The sequence below is a fragment of the Orycteropus afer genome, unplaced genomic scaffold, assembly GCF_000298275.1.
Source record: "Orycteropus afer afer isolate SDZICR_OR568_19922 unplaced genomic scaffold, OryAfe1.0 scaffold00229, whole genome shotgun sequence".
Classification (NCBI taxonomy): domain Eukaryota; kingdom Metazoa; phylum Chordata; class Mammalia; order Tubulidentata; family Orycteropodidae; genus Orycteropus; species Orycteropus afer.
Genome location: NW_006921816.1, coordinates 598980 through 618837, shown reverse-complemented (window position 1 = coordinate 618837; position 19858 = coordinate 598980). Strand labels below are relative to the sequence as shown.

General features: G+C 40.0%; 1 protein-coding gene and 1 non-coding gene across 2 annotated transcripts in view; both read right to left on the bottom strand.

Annotated features, from left to right (window-relative positions):
- The window catches only part of METAP1 (methionyl aminopeptidase 1), a 136633-nt gene that overhangs the window by 79613 nt on the left and 37162 nt on the right, over positions 1–19858 (bottom strand). The window lies entirely within an intron of this gene.
- TRNAV-CAC lies at positions 19156–19228 on the bottom strand. The gene has a single exon. It is a non-coding gene; the product is annotated as a tRNA-Val (tRNA).

Genomic DNA, 19858 nt, shown 5'->3' with positions numbered 1-19858 from the left:
CAGCCATTCCATTACTAGGTATATACCCTAAAGAACTGAGAGCCATGACAAGAACAGATATATGCACACCCATGTTCACCACAGCACTATTTACAATAGCCAGAAGATGGAAACAACCTAGATGTCCATCAACTGAGGAATGGATAACCAAACTATGGTACATACACACAATGGAATACTATGCAATGCTCAAGAATAATGTAGAATCCGCATAATACTGCCTAACATGGATGAACTTGGAGGACATTATGCTGAGTGAAATTTTACAACTATAATGTCAGAGTTAAGCAGAATGCCAGGCCTGTCTTCTGAGTAAGCAGTAAGTAGTTGAACATGTAACTGTTTACACCATCCCGAGAGTCACTGAATTGACACAGAACTTATTTACGCTTTAATTTTTATAGTCTGTGATACTTAAGATTGTATGTCAACTTAGCTGGGCCATGATTCTAAATGGTTTATCAGTTATGATGTAGTCATCTCCCATGATGAAACTGATATAATGTAATCACCTCCATGATGAGATGTGCTGTGAGCAACCAGCCAGCTGAAAGGGAGTTTCCTCAGGGGTGTGGCCTGCTTTCAGTATATATATATGGACATGCTGGGAAAATTCTCTGGCCTTCTACTGGGTCTTGATCTTGCATCTGACTCATCATCATCTCTGGTTCCTGGACTTTAACCAGTAACCCGTCATACTGCCTGCCAATGTTGGTACTGTCAGTCAACAATCTGCCATTTTTCCTGCCAATCTTGAATTCCTCAGCCTCTGAAGCCAACAGCCTGCTATACAGCCAGCCAATCTTGGGTTTGTCAGTCCTTGCATGAGCATGAGTCAGGAGAAGCCTCCACCTTGACGAGTGACCCACAGACTTAGGACTTGCCAGTTTCTACAACTACATGAGTTATTTCCTTGAGATAAATTTCCACTTCTCTCTCTATATATAATCTTAAGAGATTTTGCTTCTCTAGAGAACCCAGCCTAAAACATAGTTTTTTCTTCAAAGAGTTCAAAATTACTCAATTAAATCATTAAAAACACTAACAAAATTCACAAATATAAAAAAAAATACTTTCTCTGTCTTTGCTGACATAAAAGAAGTCATGCTGTTGTTAGGTGCCATCAAGTTGTCTTCAACCCACAGTGACCCTAGGTACAACAGAACAAAGCAATGCCCAGTCCTGTGCCACCCCCACAGTCACTGCTTCATTGCTATGTTTGAGCCCACTATTTCAGCCACTGTGTCAATCCATTTCATTGAGTATCTTCCTCTTTTTCACTCATCATCTACATTACCAGGCATGGTATCCTTCTCAAGGGACTGGTCCTTCTGATAACATGTCCAAAATACATGAGATGAAGATCCTCATTTCTAAGGAGCATTCTGGCTGTACTTTTCCCAAGACAGATTTGTTTGTTATTCTGGCAGTCCATGCTATATTCAATATTATTCACCAACATCATAATTCAATGGCCTTAATTCCGCTTTGGTCTTCCTTATTCATTGTCCAGCTTTTCATGCATATGAGACAATTCAAAATTCCAGGCATCAGGTCAGATACCTTAGTCTTCAAACTGACATCTCTGCTTCCTAACATTTAAAGAGGGCTTTTGCAGCAGATTTGCTCAATGCAATGTGCTGTTTGTTTTCTTAACACTGCTTCCATGTCTGTTGATTGTGGATCCAAGTAAAATTAAATCCTTGACAACTTCAATCTTTTTCTGTTTATCATGATGTTGTTACTTACTGGTCTAGTTGTGAGATTTTTGTTTTCTTTATGTTAGGTGTAATCCATACTGAAGCCTGTAATTTTTTATCTTTATCAGTAAGTTCTTCAAGTCTTCTTCACTTTCAACAAGCAAGACCGTGCCGTCGCATATTGCAGGTTGTCCAGTCTTCCTTCAATTCTGATGTCATGTTCTTCTTCATATAGTCCAGTTTCTCAGATTATTTGCTTAGCTTACAGACTGAATACATATGGTGAAAGAATACAACCCTGAGGCACTTTTCCTGATTTTAAACAACACAGTAGCAATACCCCCCTGTTCTATTCAAATGACTGCCTCTTGCTCTATGTACAGGCTCCACATGAGCACAGTTAAGTGTTCCAGAAATCCCATTCTTTGAAATGTTATTGATAATTTGTTATGATCCAACACAGCAGAATGGCTTTGCACAGTAAATAAACACAGAAAAACATCTTTCTGGAAATTCACAAATTTCAATAAATGTTTCCTTGATCAATGCAAACATAAAAGCAGCAAAGGCACAGACAAGAGTAAAGGCTATTAAAAAAACAGAAAGGAAAAAGGACAAATGAAAATTCAACAACAAACCCCAGGCTATAAACAGTTAAGGCAAGAAAACCCAAGCAGATTTCAAACATCTAAAAAGGTATGCAACATTAAAGATTTTTCAGTGTTGGTTGAAACTGAGCTAGGTTTTCAAAGGAAAATGAAAGGTATGGTAGGCAGACTAATAGCCCCTCAAATATATCCATGGCTGAATCCCCAAAAACTGTGAATATGTTATGTTACATGGCAAAGAGGAATTAAAATTGCAGGTGGAATTAATCAACTGACCTTAAAATAGAGAGATTATGCTGAATTATCCAGAGGGGTTCAATGTAATCATAAGGGTCCTTAGAAGTGAAAGAGTGAGTCACAGAAAAAGATACAGTGACAGTAGCAGGGTTAGAGAGATGCTACATTACTGTCTTTGAAAATGGAGGAAGGTACCATGAACCAAGGAATGTGGGCACATTCTGAAAGTTGAAAAAAGGAAATGGATGCCCCTTAGAATGTCCAGAGAAACAATGACCTGCCAACACCTTGAATTTAGCCCTGAGATAACATGTGTTAGACTTCTCACCTACAGAAACATAAAATAATGAATTTGTGTTGTTTTAAGTCACCAAGTTTGTGGGTAATTTGTAATGGTATAACAGAAAACAAACATAGGAGGAAAAAGAGAGTTTTTCTGTGTCTGCTGTCAAACAATACAATTGGCAAAAAAAAAAAACAACTCCTTCCCACCCAAAACTTACATGAAATTGGTAGAAAAACAAATATGTATCTGTGGTTCTGCCACAAAAGAGGGGATATTAAAAATCAAAGTCACAGGAATCTTACCAGGGACATAAAAGACCTATACCAAGAAAACTACACAATACTACTACAAGAAACTTTAAAAGACATAAATAAATGGGAGAACATCCCATGCTCATGCGTAAGAAGACTGAATACTGTGAAAATGTCAGGATTACCAAAACCAATCTACAGATTCAATGCAATCCCAACACAAATTCCACCAACATTCTTCAAGGACATGGAAAACTCAATCACTAATTTTATATGAAAAAGAAAGAGAGCACGGATAAGCAGAACACTACTGAAGAAGAACAGTAGCAGGTCTCACACTCCTGGATCTCAGAACTATACAGCTAATAGAAGTTACAACAGCCTGGTATTGGTACAAAAATAGACAGGTAGACGAGTGGAACAGAATTGAGAGTCCAGAAATAGATCCATCCCTCTATGGATGGATAGCTGATCTTTGACAAAGGGCCGAAATCCATTCAATAAGAGATAGTCTCTTTAATAAATAGTGTGGCAAAACTGGATATACATTTGCAGAAAAATGAAAGATCCATACCTCACACCATACACAGAAACAAACTCGAGATGGATCAAAGACCTAAACATAAAACCCGAAACTATAAAGTTCATCAAAGATAAAACAGGAGCAAACTTAAGGGCCCTAATTTATGGTACAAATTATATATAAATATATAAATGTTATATCAAGCACAACTCAAAATGCACAAACAGCAGAAGAGAAATTAGATGATTAGGGCTGTCTGAAAATTAAATTCTTACATGCATCAAAAGACTTCTACAAAGGAGTAAAAAGAAAACCTACAGACTGGGAAAAGTTAACTGGCAGCAACATATCCGACAAGGGACTTATCTCTAAAATTTACAGAAAACTGCAACACCTCAATATCAAAAAAACAAACAATCCAATTACAAAATGGGGAAAGAACATGAACAGACACTTCACCAAAGAAGACAGCCAAAGTCAGACAGCCAAAAAACACATGAAGAAATGCTCGCAATCATTAGCCACTAAAGAGATGCAAATCATACAACAAGATATCACCTCACTCCAGCAATAACAGCAAAGTTCAACGGGGCAGAAAACAACAAATGCTGCCAAGGGTTAGAGAGACTGGAATTCTCATGTGCTGCTGGTGGGAATGTAAAATGGTACAACCAATATGGAAAATGGTAATGGTCCTTCCTTAAAAAGTTGGAAATAGAAAGACCATTTGATCCAGCAATCATACTACTAGTAATATATCCTAAACAGGTGAGACCCAGGATGTTGTTGTTATTAGGTGCTGTCGAGTCATATCCCACTCATAGCAAACCTATGCACAGCAAAATGAAACACGACCCAATTCTGCGCCAACTCCGTGATCCTTGCTATACTATACTTGAGCCCATCGTCACAGCCACCATGTCAATCCATCTCGTTTAAGGCCTTCCGCTCTTTAGTTGAACCTCCACCTTACCAAGCATGACATCCTTCTCCAGGGAATGGTCACTTCTCACAACATGACCAAAGTAGGTGAGACGAAGTCTGGCCATTCTCGCTTCCAAGGAGCGTTTCAGCTGCACTTCCTCCAGGACAGATCTGTTAGTTCTTTTAGCAGTCCATGGTACTTTCAGCATTCTTCACCAGCACCACAACTCAAAAGCATCAACTCTTCTTCGGTCTTCCTTATTCACTGTCCAGCTCTCGTATTCATATGAGGTGACTGAAAATAACATGGCTTGTGTCAGGCACACCTTAGTCCTCATGGAGACATCTTTGCTTCTCAGCACTTGAAAGAGTTCCTTCACTGCTGACCTGCCCAGTGCTACACATCGTCTAATGTCCTGACTGCTGCTTCCATTGGCATCGATTGTAGAACAAGCAATGTGAAATCTTTGGTAACCTCAATCTTTCCTCCATTTATTGTGATGCTACTTATAGGTCATGTTGTGAAGATCTTTGTTTTCTTTATACTGAGATATAATCCATACTGCAGACTATATTCTTCAATCTTCATCAGTAAGTGCCTCAAGTCATCCTCATTTTCAGCAAGGAAAGTTGTGTCGTCAGCATATTGCAGGTTGTTAATGATTCTTCCTCCAATGATTCTGATGCCACGTTCTTCTTCATATAGTCCAGCTCCTCAGATTATTTGCTCAGTATAAAGATTGAATAAGTATGAGGAAAGGATACAACCCTGACACACTCCCTTCCTGATTTTAAACCATGCAGTGTTCCCTTGTTCTGTTGGAACAATAGCCTCCTGGTCAATGTACAGGTTCCTCATGAGTATAATCAAGTGTTCTGGAATTCCCATTCTTCTCAATGTTATCCACAATTTGTTATGATCCACACAATCAAATGCTTTTGCATAGTCAATAAAACACAAGTAAACATCTTTCTGGTATTCTTTGCCTTGAGCCAAGATCCATTTGCCATCAGCTATGATATCCCTTGTTCCATGTCCTCTTCTGAATCCAGCCTGCACCTCTGGAAGTTCTTTGTCAATATACTGCTGCAACCGTTTTTGAATTATCTTCAGTAAGATCTTACTTGTGTGCGTATTAATGATATTGTTGGATAATTTCCACGTTCTGTGGGATCACCTTTCTTTGCAATGGGTACTGTGTTAGACTGGGTTCTCTAAAGAAACAAAACCAGTAAAGCTTATATATAAAGAAAAAGAGAATTTTATCTTAGGAAAATGGTTCACACACTTATGGACACTAGCACGTCCCAAGTTCTTACATCAAACATCAAGCTGGAGGCTTTTCCTGACTCACGCAGCTGCAGGGGCTGAGGAGCTCAAGGTTAGCAGGCAGTGTATCGACGGTTGACCCCAATGAATGATGAATCCAAGATCTTCAGGCTGAATGGTGGATTGTTCGCTCACATACAGTTGTAGGCAGAATCTCGATCCACAGAAGAGTCACTTTTCCCAGAATGTCCATAGGTGTACTGGAAGCAGGCCACATCAGTAGGGAAACTCCCTTTCAATGGACTGGCTGCTCAAAACATATACATTTGATCCCATCATTGGAACAACCCACATCACAACTGCTTAAACCACACAGAATTGTGGTCCAGCCAAGTTGACACACAACTTCAACTATCACAGGTACAAATATGGATCTCTTCCAGTCAGTTGGTCAGGGAGCTCTCTTCCAAATCTCTTGGCATAACAGAGTTAGTGCCTCCTGTGGGACATCCGTTTATTAAAACATCTCAATGGGTATTCCATCAATTCCTGGACCCTTGTTCTTTGCCAGTTCCTTCATTTCAGCTTTGAATTCCTCTTTCAGTACCACCGGTCAATGGTTCAGTACCATCTTGATCAAATGCCACCTCCTGAAAGGAATGAAGATTGACCAATTCTTTTCGGTACAGTGACTCTGCATATTCCTTCCATCTTCTTTTGATGTTTCATACATCATTCGGTATTTTCCCCATTGAATCTTCAATATTCCAAATCGAGGCTTAAATTTTTTCCTCAGCTCTTTCAGCCTGAGAAATGCTGAGCGTGTTATTCTCTTTTGATTTTCTAACTCCAAGTCTTTACACATCTCATTATAGTAATTGTCTTTGTCTGCTTGAGCTGCTCTTTTAAATCTTCTGTTCAACTCTTTTATCTTGTCATTTCTTCCACCTGCTTTAGCTACTCTCTGCTCCAGGGCAAGTTTCAGAGTCTCTTCTGTCATCCATTTTGGTCTTCTCTTCTTCTCTCTTCTTTTTAGTGACCTCTTGCTTTCTTCATGGATAATGTTCTTGATATCATCCCACAATTCTTCTGGTTTTCAGTCATTGGTGTTCAATGAATCAAATCTATTCTTTAGATGGTCTCTAAATTCAGGAGGAATATATTCAAGATCATATTGTGGCTCTCGTGGGCTTATTTTAATTGTCTTTAACTTCAAGTTGAACTTGCATATAAGCAGTTGATGGTGTGTTCCACAATCAGCTACTGGCCTTGTTTTGGCTGAAGATATTAAGCTTTTCCATCACCTCTTGCCACAGACGTAGTCAGTCTAATTCCTGTGTGTTCCATCTGGCAAAGTCCACATGTACAGCCGCCATTTGTGTTGTTGAAAAAAGGTATCTGCAACAAATCAGTCGTTTGTCTTGCAAAATTCTACCATGCGATTTCCAGCATTATTTCTGTCTCCAAGACCAAATTTTCCAACTACTGATGATTTTTCATTTCCAACTATAGCATTCCAGTTTTCAGTGATAATTGGCACACCTAGATTGCATGTTTGATCAATTTCAGAATGCCGAAGTTCATAAAAATCTTCAAGTTCCTTATCTTTGGCTCTAGTGGTTGGTGCATAAATTTGAATAATAGTCATATTAACTGGTCATCCTTGTAGGTGTATGGATATTATCCTATCACTGACAGCAATGTACTTCAGGACAGAGCTTGAAACATCCTTTGTGATGAATGCCACACCATTCCTCTTCAAATTGTCATTCCCGGCATAATGGATCATATGGTTGTCTGACTCAAAATGGCCAAACCCAGTCCATTTCAGCTCACTAATGCCTAGGATATCAGTCTTTATATGTTCCATTTCATTTTTGACAACTTCCAATTTTCCTAGATTCATACTTGGTACATTCTATGTTCCTATTATTAATGGATGTTTGCAGGTATTTCTTCTCAATTTTCCCTCAAAGGAGAGTGAGGAGTCAGTGGCAGGAATCCAGGTAATGGGATGTTCGAGAGGTTTCAAACAACTAAGGGAGACAAACTTGTCTGTCAGTTTGTCCTACTGTGGTGGCATGTTGCTGTGAGCCCTGAGGCTGCGCCACCAGTGTTTCAAACCCAGCAGGGTGCATATGGTGCACAGGTTTTCAGCACAGCTTGTAGACTGAGATAGACTGGGAAGAAGGAAGAGACCATCTACTTCTCAAAAAACTGGCCAGGGAAAACCTTAATAGCAGAGAAAGACCTGGGCTATGAATAGATATATGCATACCCATGTTCACAGCAGCACAACTTACAACAGCAAAATGATGGAAACAACCTAAGTGGTCATCAACAGATAAATGGATAACCAAACTAGAATACATACACACAATGGAGTACTGTGCAATATTAAAAATAATAAAGAATCAGCCAATCACCTCGTAACACAGATGAACTTGAGGACATTATGCTCAGTGAAATAAGTCTATCACAGAGGGTGAAGGGACTCAAAAAAGAAAGATTAACCATTATCTGATAGTTTTTGAAGCTATGCTATGGGCACATGGGGGTTTACTGTACTAATCTTTGTTTCTGTTTGAAATATTTTATAACAATTTTTTTAAAAAATCTAAAATCACACGAACTAAAATAGAGATAAGTGATTTCTTCAGTATTATCATACCCATTACAGAATAAAAAGAAAAGGGAAAGGAAACATCAATGTTAAACTGTAATGAAGACAACAGTGATAACAACCATAGCAGCTACCATTTAATGACTGTTTGTACCATATGCCTGAGTCCCCGGATAGCAAAATAGTTAAGCACTGGACTGCTAACTGAAAGGCTAGTAATACAAAGTCACCCTGGCAATTTGCTTCTGAAAAGTCACTGCCTTTCATGCACACTTGGGGGTCACCATGAACTGAAATCAACTCAATGGCAACTAAGAACAATATATGCCTGGCACTATCTCATTTAATCCTCACAAAAATCCTACAAGGGAGACAGCATTATTCTCATTTTACAAATGACAAAATTGAGGTACAAAGAAGCTAAGTAATTTGTTTATCATATCACAGAACCTTATCTGGCAAAATTAGAACTCAAACCAGGAATGCCTCACTGAATGTCATGTTTTCCCAGTGTGTGTATGCGTGTGCACATACTACATTTAAAGTATCACTTCAGCTCCACACTTGGAAAACATAGGTATGATTATAAGCTGTACCATGAGTAATTTACTCATCTAGAAAATGGTAATAATGGATATCCATTCTCATGGATCCTCTCACTATGAAGTGAGACTGATACAAGCTTTAAAGTGGGACTAATATCTCTATAAGCAGGTAATACAGCAGATTAAATGAGATAATGTATATGGAAACAAGTTAAGACAGTGTCTATCACTTAAAAAACAAAAACAAAACAATACAAAAAACCCAAACATGTTGCTATCAAGTTAATTCTGACTCCTGGCAACCCTAAAGAACTGCCCCATAGGGTTCCCAAGGCTGTAATCTTTACAGAAGATCTTCCTCCCATGGAATAGCTAGAGGATTTGAACCACCATCCTGTCAGTTGGCAGTCAATTGCTTAATCACTGCACCACCAGGGTTCCTACCACATAGGTAGTGTCAATATATGGGAACCATTGAAGACCCATTGCTCATCACTGTGGTAACATTGAACAGGTCCTCAATATATGCTGGAGAAGGATACAGATCAATGTGACCTGTACATAAAATCCTTTTTCTAGCTATACATGGAAATGTAAACTATTTTAAAACATTATCATCTGGCACAGACTAAAAGCTGTGTACTCAACAGCCACACTTCCCTTTCCTTACTGCCAACAGAATACTGCTGTAGTTGGAGTTGTAAAGTGCCCAGCTAAAAACATTCCCAGCCTCCTTGATGATACAGGTAGGCAGTTATGTGATCTAATCTGGCCAAAAAAATATAAGCCCAATTGTTAGGTGGGACTTCCAGGAAAGCTTATATAAAAGAGGCAGATACATCTGTCACCTATTTTCTGCCCTCTGCCCTTTCCCTAGAAGCTCTGGTGGCACTGTGGTTAAAGTGGGGCTGCTAATCAAAAGGTCAGTGGTTTGAACACACCAGCCACTCTGCAGGATAAAGATGAGGCAGTCTGCTTCTTAAATATTTACAGCCTTGGAAACCCTATGGGACAATTGTGCTCTGTCCAACAGGGTCACTATGAGTCAGAATTGACTCGATTGCAGTTTGGGTTTTTTTAACCCTTTCCCTGTTTCCTGCTTCAAATTTGGAAGGAAGGTTGGTCAATCTACTTCTGTAGTGATACTGCCTCGGAAACCCAAGGAGGGGTTGCTATGATTCAGGGTCGACTCAATGGCACATAACAACAACAACTTGAGGTAAATCTGCAGTAATCTGCAGTCGTGTGACCACAAAGCAACAAGTACATCCGAAGAGGCCTGGGTCCTTGGTGACACTGCCAACCTATATGGACTATGTGGACTCCTCATTATAGATGAAAAATAGTATCAGACACATAGAAAAATAATTTACACCTTAATTTTTGGAAGATGTATTGGTTAGATGGACTGTGAGAAAGTAAAAATTTAAAGAACAATGACATAAAGAAATCACTCATCTTTTAATAACAGACAAAACAAGGGGAGCTGCCAGGGTGGCAGTGGTAAATACTGTAGATGGAATAATTGCCACTTCAAAATATCAGATCCTCATCACTGTAAACTGAGAAAGTTACCTTATTCGGAAAAAAGACCTCTGCAGAAGTCATTAAATTAAGGATTTTGTAATGGGGAGATTATCCTAGATTACCAGAGAGACCCTGAATGCCATAATAAGTATCCTTACAAGAGACAGGCAGAGGGGGATTTCACATACATGGAACTAAAGGAAGGAAATATGACCAGAAAGTTAGAGACTGCACTGATGGGGCCACAAGTCAAGGCAGAAGCAAGTAACAGATACACCTCTAGAGACTCCAGAAGAAACATGTCCCTGCCAGTATCTTGATTTCATTTATTTTGAACTGGCCTCCAGAGCCATGACAAGATAAATTTCTGTTGTGTTAAGCCATCCACTTTGTGGTAATTTGTTATAGCAGTCACAGGAAATTAATATAGTAAGTAACAAAAAATCAAGGCACATCAGAAGAATCCACTACTGCAATGAAACAGTAGCGAAGGACTTTCTCGGAAGCTTCTCCTAATTACATATACCTATTTTTGAAGTCAAGCCCCAATTATTCATGGTAATTTTTAAAGGGAACAACAAATGTACATGAATATAGAAACATAACTTCAGTCAGCAATTTCAATCTCTATTGTTTCTTACCTTTCCAAACTATTTTCATCATAAGGATGATTGGCAAAAATCATGAGACAAATGCCAGTCTAGCGCACAGTGAGACAGGATGGGGCAAGGAAGAGAGTGAAGGCAAAAGTTCCAGACAGGTCCTACAACTTCAGACCAATTCATTGAGAAACCTCAGGGTCTGCCAAGCCCAGAGGTCAAATTCCAGAATGGCCCCACATCCTAGGTATACCACCACTTTTGTTCACTTAAAGGCCAAAATTCTAATGTTTCCTTAACATCAAATAAACCACCTGCATACCCATGGTACAATTTTCAATTAATTTCCACTAAATCAGCTTAGAATAAATACACTGAAGGTTTGTGCAAATGTACGGCTCAAATGGCTTACATGACGCCTACGTACTAATGCAGTCAATCATACCCACACTCTGAATGTTATACCCTGAAAAAATTAAGGGCACAAGGGACTTATTTCTAAAATTTATGCAAAATTCTAACAGCTCAACATCAAAAAGACAACCAATCCAATTCAAAAATGGGAAGAAGACATGAACAGACACTACACCAAAGAAGATATTCAGACAGCCAACAAAAATACTAAGAAATGTTCACGATTAATAGCCATTAGAGAGACACAAATCCAAACAATCAGATACTATCTCACCCTAGCACTAATAGCAAAGTTCAAAAAGACAGAACAAAACAAATGCTGGTGAGAATATGGAGAGATCGAGACTCACACACTGCTCAAACCAAACTCACTGCCATCGAGTCGGATCCAACTCACAGCGACCCCTCCTTGGGCTTCCAAGGTGATATCACTATGGAAGAAGACTGTCCAATCTTCCTTCCAAGGAGTGGCTGGTGAGTTTGAACCACCAGCCTTCTTGTTAGCAGTCAAATTAGTGAGACTGTAAAATGATATAACCACTGTGGAAACTGGTACGGCGATTCCTTAAAAAGTTGGAAAGAGAAATACAATTTGATCCAGTAATGTTCCTACTAGGTATATACCCTGAAGTGAGAGCAAGACATGAGTAGATCTATGCACATCCATGTTCATCGCAGCACTATTAACAATAGCAAAGAGATGGAAACCTAAGTGCCCGTCAACAGAGGAATGGATAACCAAACTGTGGTACATACATACACACAATGGAATAGTATGCAACATTAAATGATGTAGATCTGAGAAACACTGCACAATGTGGATAAACTTAGAGGACAGTACGCTGATGAAATAAGTCAATCACAGAAGGTCAAATGTTGCTTAGTCCATTACTGTAGAAAGTCAAGGAAAGGTTTATGTGTGGAAGGAATCTTTGCTGGTTACCAGGGAGGGGAGAAGAGAAGAGAAAAAAATTCCTAGATAGGTTGAAAATAGAAAAAGAGAGAGAGAAACCAAAGATTATTAGTTATTACCAAGGATAGGAGGGAGAAGGAAAGGGGAAGCTTTTGTTTGTGGGAGAGTGAGTTTATGTTAACAGTGGTAGAATATTTTGGAAAAGGATACCAATAATGGTGGCACAACATGAAAAATGTCATCGATGTCCCTGAGCTGTACAGTGGAAGTTGTTATGTTGGTGATTGTGTATGTTTTCACCAAAATAAAAGGAAAAAAATATATACATGAACAAGATCAAAGTAATTAAAAGAACAGCAGAGTGAGCTAAAAAATTCTGTAGAGTTTCTCTAGGATTTGAAAACAAAAAATGTCATTGGTAACACTTTAATAACATTATACCTAATGTTCACTAAAGGCTTACTGCTGTAATGCAATATCTACATTTATCACAGGAGGAAACTGAAGTCAGAGAAGGTAATTACCTAATTTAAAGTTACATGATCTTGTAACATAGTGCCTAAGGCACTTGACTGTTGACCAGAAGGTTGGCGGTTTAAACCTATCAGCCTCTCCAAGGAAGGAAGACTGGGCAACCTACTTCCGTAAAAATTTACTGCCTCAGAAACCCAAAGACACCGAGTTTGGGTTTTTGTTGCTGTTGTTTGTTTTTTTTAACTCAAAATTGTTGTTGTTGTTATGTGCCGTCGAGTCGGCCCCGACTCATAGCGACCCCTCCTTGGGTTTCCGAGGCAGTATCACTACGGAAGTAGGATTGCCCAACCTTCCTTCCAAGGAGTGGCTGGTGGGTTTGAACCGCCAGCCTTCTGGTTAGCAGTCAAGTGCTTTAGCCACTATGCTACCAGAGCTCAAAATTACATGCTGATAAATAAGAGACTTTGAATTTGACTCTACATCTGCCTACTTGTCATCAGGTGAAGGAGTATATGGTTATTACATCACATAGTGGTTAGTTAGGGTAAAATATAAACTAAGGGCAGAACCTTGGCCCATAAATCCAAACGTACTTCAACTGATAAGCACAAGCACAGTCTTTATCCTGAACCTGGCTATCCCTTTCCTACCATCACTGAAATGAGGATATGTAGATCCAAAAGACCATGAAAAATGAGAATCAATCCATCAGGAACATTATAGAAGAGACTTCTGGACAGAGAAGGGTTAATGTTGATTTTCATTTGGATTCTCTTCAATTCCACAAACCTATGATTCCACCTTACAAGTCATTATGGAAGAAATTGCAAGATGTTAGGAATTAAAAAACTAGATGGCAGAAATGATTATCTCAAATTTAGGAAAACTTCCCCAAAACATAAAGCAAAATGACAGAAAGGTGAAAATATAGAGATAGTGTTTTTTAAAATAATAGAGGACTAAGCCAGCATGTTTAACATCTGAATAATAAAAACTTCAGGAACAAAATGGAGGGGAGAGATCAAAGAAATAACATTAAGAAAGTTTCCCATAGCAGAACCACAGGTGTTTCCACACTGAAAGGCCCACAAAGGATAAAAATAAAGAAACTCAACCAAAGCACGCAACAAGAAATTTCAAAATACTTGAGACAAGACCAAAATCAAATGAACTGCCATTGAGTCGGTTCCAACTCATAGCGAACCTTGGGTTTCTAAGGTGTTGTAGTTAATTAGTGCTGCTCTGGGGCAAGATTATATACACAAATGGGATGGCTTGAACAAACAGGACCTTATTCTCTTACGGTTCGAGAGGCTAGAAGTCCAAGTTCCAAGTGCCAGGCTCTAGGGGCTGTGTGAAAGCCCCTTGACCTTGGGCTTCAGCTCTGCCTCTTGCTCCTGGCCCACTGAAGCTAGAGGCATCTATCTCTCCACTCAGGCAGCTGCTAGCTACTGAGGCTGACAAACCCAAGGTTGACAAGTGAAAAGGCACTGTCCCAATGTTACCAAACCACACAGCAGGCCATTAATTCCAGTTCATAAAAAGTCCCAAGGTTGGCAGGGAATGGCAGGCTGCTAAACAAAGACACAGCTACGTATAGGGTTCAAGTGTGCCATAAGCTTTCCCAAAGCTGTTTCTTACATACGGGAAGCAGACCACGTCCCTAAAACAGCTACTGAGCTGCTTGCAGCAGGTTCCACCATTGAGTTGATTGCCAGTCTCATCATGAGGAATAACTACCACCAGCTGCCCAGGCACTAAACCAGGCCTAGCCAAGTTGACACACAAAGTTAACTACCACACGAGGCTATAAATCTTTACAGAAGAAGAATGCCTCATCTTTCTTCCATGGAGCAGCTGATAGGTTTGAACCACTAACCTTTTAGTTAGCAGCCAAATGCCTTAACCACTACACCACCAAAGTTCCCTTGGGACAAGAGAAGATCCAAAAAGTTTCCAGAGAGGAAGGCAGAAAATGATGGCATACAAAAGATTATGAATCTTTTGATGTTTCCACAACACTAAAAGCTAGAAGAAAATAGAGCTGTAACTTAAAACTTCTGAGAAAACAATTTCCACACTAGAAGAATTCTTTACCCTGCCAAAATGAAAGTGTCAAGACATTTCAGATATGCAGAATCTTAAAATTTTACTTCTCATACAATCTTTTTCAGGAAGCTACTGGAAGAAATACTCCACAAAAATAAGAGAATAAACAAAGAAAGAAGACATGAAATAGATAAGACAATAGAGAAGTAAAGGGAATCTCCAGGAAAAGGGTGGAAGGCAATCTTGGGATGACTGGGATAATGTTAGCATAGTGAGCAAGAAGTTCTGACTAGGGGAGAAAAGTCAAACTCCTGAGAGAGAGAAATCCAAGGTAAAACGACTAAATGCCTAATATACTTAAAAGTACCAAGAAGAGTTCTACAATTTGGGGAGTGTTTTTGCAGTTGAATCAGTAAAATACCAAAGGAATTGTTAAAATAGGAATTGGGAATGGGGGAAAGGATCTGCATTTGTTATTAGGTGCCCTCGAGTCATTTCTGACCCATAGCAACCCCATGCACAGCAGAACGAAATACTGCTCAATCCTGCACCAGCTCTGTGATCCCTGCTATACTTGAGCCCACTGTCACAGCAACCACGTCAATCCATCTCGCTGAAGGCCTCGCCCTCTTTCGTCGACCCTCCACCCTACCAAGCATGACATCCTTCTCCAGGGAATGGTCCCTCCTTACAACATGACCAAAATAGGTGAGATGAAGTCTGGCCATTCTTGCTTCCAAGGAGCGTTCCGGCTGCACTTTCTCCAGGACAGATCTGTTAGTTCTTTTAGCAGTCCACAGTACTTTCAGCATTCTTCGTCAGCACCACAACTCAAAAGCAAAAATTCGTCTTCGGTCTTCCTTATTCATTGTCCAGCTCTCATATGCATATGAGACGAATGAAAGTATCATGGCTTGTGTCAGGCACACCTTAGTCCTCAAGGAGATACCTTTGCTTTTCAGCACTTGAAAGAGGTCCTTTGCAGCTGCTGACTTGCACAGTGCTATACATCATCTAATGTCCTGACTGCTGATTCCACTGGCGTCGATTATAGAACCAAGCAATGTGAAGTCTTTGACAACCTCAAGCTTTTCTCCATTTATCGTGATGCTGCTTATAGGTTCAGTTGTGAGGATTTTTGTTTTCTTTATACTGTGATGTAATCCATACTGCAGACTGTATTCTTCAATCTTCATCAGTAAGTGCCTCAAGTCTTCCTCACTTTCGGCAAGCAAAGTTGTGTTGTTAACATATCACAGGTTGTTAATGACTCTTCCTCCAATCCTAATGCCACACTCTTCTTCATATAGTCCAGCTTCTCAGATTATTTGCTCAGCATACAGATTGAATGAGTATGGGGAAAGGATACAACCCTGATACACTCCCTTCCTGATTTTAAACCATGCAGTGTCCCCTTGTTCTGTATGAACAACAGCCTCCTGGACTATGTACAGGTTCCTCATGAGTACATTTAAGAGTTCTGGAATTCCCAGTCTTCTCAATGTTATCCACAATTTGTTATGATCCACAGTCAAATGCTTTTGCATAGTCAATAAAACACAAGTAAACATCTTTCTTGGTTTGAGCCAAGATGCACCTTACATCAGCAATGATGTCTCTCGTTTCACATCCTCTTGTGAATTAGCTTGCATTTCTGGAAGTTCTCTGTCAATATACTGCTGCAACCATTTTTGAATTATCTTCAGTAAGATTTTACTTGCATGTGATATTAATGATATTGTTCGATAATTTCCACGTTGTGTGAGATCACCCTTCTTTGGAATAGGTACAAATATGGATCTCTTCCAGTCATTTGGCTAGGTAGCTAGCTGTCTTCCAAATCTCTTGGCATAGCCAAGTGAGTGCCTCCAGTGGGGCATCCATTTGTTGAAACATCTCAATGGGTATTCCGTCAATTCCTGGAGCCTTGTTTTCTGGTAATTCCTTCAGTGCAGCTTCGACTTCTTCCTTTAAAACCATTGGTTCTTGAACATACGCCCCCTCCTGAAATGGATGGAGATCGACCAGTTCTTTTTGGTGTATTTTTGTGTATTCCTTCCATCTTCTTTTGATGCTTCCTGCATCATTCAATATTTTGCCCATAGAATCTTTCAATATTGCAACTCAAAGCTTAAATTTTTCCTCGGTTCTTTCAGCTTGAGAAATGCTGAGTGTGTTCTTTCCTTTTGGTTTTCTAACTCCAAGTCTTTACACATTTCATTATAGTAATTGGCTTTATCTGCTCAAGCTGTTCTTTGAAATCTTCTGTTCAGCTCTTTTATCTTGTCATTTCTCCCATTTGCTTTAGCTACTCTCTGCTCAAGGGCAAGTTTCAGAGTCTCTTCTGTCATCCATTTTGGTCTTTTCTTCTTCCCTCATCTTTTTAGTGACCTCTTACTTTCTTCATGTATGATGTTCTTGATGTCATCCCACAATTCTTCTGGTTTTTGGTAATTGGTGTTCAATGCATCAAATCTGTTCTTTATATGGTCTCTAAATTCAGAAGGGATATATTCAAAATCATATTTTGGCTCTCGTGGACTTGTTTAATTGTCTTTACCTTCAAGTTGAACTTGCAAATGAGCAGTTGATGGTCAGTGTGTTCCAAAATCAGCTCCTGGCCTGGTTTTGGCTGAAGATATTGAGCTTTTCCATTGCCTCCTGCCACAGAGGTAGTCAATCTGATTCCTTTGTGTTCCATCTGGCAAAGTCCACGTGTACAGCCGCCATTTGTGTTGTTGAAGAAAGGTATTTGCAACGAATAAGTTGTTGGTCTTGCAGAATTCTACCATGTGATTTCCAGGATTATTTCTGTCTGAATGCTAAATTTTCCAACCACCTGTGATTCTTCTTTGTTTCCAACTTTTGCATTCCAGTCACCAGTGATAATTAACACATCCTGATTGTATGTTTGCTCAATTTCAGACTGCAGAAGTTGATAAAAATCTTAAATTTCCTCATCTTTGGCTTGGTGGTTGGTGCATAAATTTAAATAATAGTTAATAGTTATATTAACTGGTCTTCCTGTAGGTGTATGGATATTTTCCTATCACTGACAGCATTATACTTCAGGACAGATCTTGAAACATCCTTTGTGATGATGAATGCCATGTCATCCCTCTTCAAATTGTCATTCCCAGCACAGTAGATCATATGGTTGTCAGATTCAAGATGGCCAAAACCAGTCCATTTCAGCTCACTAATGCCTAGGACATCAATCTTTATGTGTTCCATTTCATTTTTGACAACTTTCAATTTTCCTAGGTTCATACTTCGTGTATTCCATGTTCTAATTATTAATGGATGTTTGGAGCTGTTTCTCCTCAATTTGAGTCATGCCACCTCAGCAAATGGAGGTCTCAAAAGCTTTACCTTATCCATGTGAGTAAGGCTGGTTTTACTCTGGATAATGCAGCTCTTTCCCAGTCGTATTTTGAGAGCCTTCTAACCTAAGTGACTCATCCTCCTCCTCTGTATTGAACAATGTTTCCAGACTATTCATAAAGTTGCGCAGTAATGTATCAGACAGTGTTTCTCTGTTATTCATAAGGTTTTCCCTGACCAATTCTTTGAGAAGTGGACGGCCTCTTCCTTCTTCCTAGTCTGTCTCAGTCTGCAAGCTCCAATGATACCTGTGCACCATATGCACCCTGTTGGGTTTGAAACACCGGTGGCACAGCTTCAAACTCACAGCAATGCATCACCATAGTAGAACAAACCAGCAGACAAGTTTGTTTCCCTTAGCTGTGTGAAACCTCTCCAACCTCCCCTTACCTGGATCCCTACTGCTGCCTCCTCTCTGTCCCAGCAACCCTGTCCTTTTTCCTTTCCTCTCCCCCACTTTCCCACCTTGCTGCTTGTGGAGCATGGCCCGGGTTCCCTCCCCTCACCTGGATCCCTGCAGCTGACTCATTGCTCTGTGCTGCACCCCCCTTGCTGCTTGTGGGGCGTGGCCTGGGTGTCCTCCCCTCACATGGATCCCTGTGGCTGATTCCTCCAGGATTTGCATTGTTGTTGTTGTTGTTATGTGCCGTCGAGTCAGCCCTGACTCATAGCAACCCCTCCTTGGGTTTCTGAGGCAGTATCACTATGGAAGTAGGATTGCCCAACCTTCCTTCTGAGGAGTGGCTGGTGGGTTTGAACCAACAGCCTTCTGGTTAGCAGTCAAGTGCTTTAGCCACTATGCTACCAGAGCTCCGAAAAGACTAGGACTGTTTCCGCCCGGTTTCGAACCGGGGACCTTTCGCATGTGAGGCGAACGTGATAACCACTACACTACGGAAACCGTTTTTTTTTTTTTGCATTAGATTTTTTGCATTAGATTTCATTAAAACCATTTTATTAGGTGTGCATCAGAGAATTGATTTGGCCTTGGTCTTTGGTTCCCAGAAGTAACCTTTGTCTTCTAAAATCACGAGGCAACACTTACAAATGAGTGGGGGCTACAGAAACCATACCTGGTCAGCTAACCTCAGGAGGAGAGGAGGGCATAGTTTCAATCATGCCTATTCAGTGATTCAATCAATCATAACTATGCAATGAGGCCCCAATCATGACTATTCAATGAAGCCAATAAAGGACATGAACCTGGAAGCTCTGGAGGATTCCTGAATTATCAAGAGCTCTCGGGAGTGTTGTGTGTCACTGGGGACAATGGAAGCCTCAAACTGGGACCCACTCCCAGATCTCACCCCGTGCATCTCTTTGTTTGTATCCTTTCTGGCTATACTAAATGGGTGACTGTAAATATAGATACTCTCTGTGAATTATGCCAGCTGTTCCAAGGAATTAACAAACCCATAAGGGCAGTGAACCAACGGAAGATGGCATTTACCTCTTTGTCAGTCTAAAGGACAGGGTCCTTCTAATTTGTGAACTCTGACCCAGCTCTGGGTGACTGGGGGCGGGGGGGGGG